A 1777-nucleotide genomic window follows, 5' to 3' on the forward strand; every position below is an offset into this window, starting at 1 on the left:
AGTATAATTGGTAAGGTTGATAATATAGTTAAATTATTAGTGTTGAAAACAAGACTCCATTTTCTGTTTAAAGTATGGATTTTATTTCCCAATGGCTATCAGGCCCATTTGAGGTGTCGGTCTATTTAAACTACTGTCTATGATGGGGGAACTGATTGTGAAAATAGCTGGATTGTGGATCATTGGTAGAATAAACAACTAGATAACAATCAACATAATCTTGCCTGATCTGTGAAGTGTAGTACTTTACGTATTTATTTCATCTAAAACTGTAAGATAGAACTTTTAACTCATTTGAAACTAATTTTTATTCTCAGTGAGGGCCATAAAAGCACGAATCACCTACATAAGCCCAGCAGCTCTCATTCTCATAACTCCAGAATCATGAATGGCTCAAAATATGTTTTTTTTAAATATTTATATTTACATTTTTTTTCAGTTGATGATAGAACTAAACATTACAGAACCATTGCCACATTTAAGATTCTTTCTTTGGTAGGAAGTGTTACTTTTTAAGGATGAATTCTTCGGAAAAAATAACCTTGATACAGAACGTATTAATGTTTAGGAATGTTGAATCTGTATTTTAAGAAAATATTTAAACTTTAAGTTTTTCCCTTTCAGGATATGGCTATAACAGGATATGGTGGAATCGATTTGCGTACATAAAACATTATTCTATATCGTTTGAGGGAATAGTAGGTGGAACTCCAAGGTTACCCGGATTGAGCTGTTTGGGTGTGATTTTATTCTAAATCACATTACAACTGTTCAGCTTCATGAACTGAAGGCTTGAGCTTATTATTGGTACTATTATCATTAAACTATAATATAACGGAATTGAAATTTTTATAATGTATCAAATACATATACATTACAAATGCATTATAAATCATTCTTACTTAGTTGACACTGAACTATGAAAACACAATATTGATTTTCATGAAACCAAGAAATTTATTAGAGAAAAAAAAAATATTATAAGAATAAATTTAGAAGAGGATAGCTGTAAGACAATGTCAGTCGGCTATAAATGTCACAAAACCGATCTGTACTAACCAAAATTCTGGAGCGAGAAAAAAAAAACATATTGGTAGAACGTCCACTGACTCAGCAGAACAACAGGTTGTCAGGTTGATTTTCCATCAGCGATTGACTATTAAAGTAAAAACTAAAATAATAACGTATAAAAGTTAATAAATTTATAAACATATAAAAACCCCTGGAAATTAATTTTACAGCTCAAAAATACAGTTCTTTGTTTTTAGATTTTACCGTATTAAACGTTTGGTAATTAATATGTTGGCCGCTCGCCATGGATCGGAGGCTCGTACAAATGCTCGGCAAACAAAGTGCGGACCATCCACATGTCAGTGTTATTCAGAGAAGCAAACATGGAGGACGTTGAAGTGATTTCAGCAATTCCCCTGGGATTACATTATTTTTATTACAAAAGAAAAAAAGAAAATGAAAGAAAACGTAAAATACGACAAAGAAGATGGTGGATGACAACAATTCACAAAAATCGGAATAGATAAGCTTAAAATTAAATAAAAAATTAATTAAATTCATCTTTTATTTTAACTTTCATAATTGTGCTGTTGTATATATAATCTTGTAAAAAATGTATACAATGGAAGATTAAATTGTAAAGATATACTAATACGTTTATTATTCTTCCTGTATAAAGAATTAACCTATTGGGTATTGTGTTATTGAAGTTAACGTATTGTATTAACTATTTCAGCCTGTGGGACTGAAAGTGGTGCAAGTCATT

Source organism: Halyomorpha halys, unplaced genomic scaffold (assembly GCF_000696795.3).
Source record: "Halyomorpha halys isolate HHAL.00 unplaced genomic scaffold, Hhal_1.1 Scaffold1026.1, whole genome shotgun sequence".
NCBI lineage: Eukaryota > Metazoa > Arthropoda > Insecta > Hemiptera > Pentatomidae > Halyomorpha > Halyomorpha halys.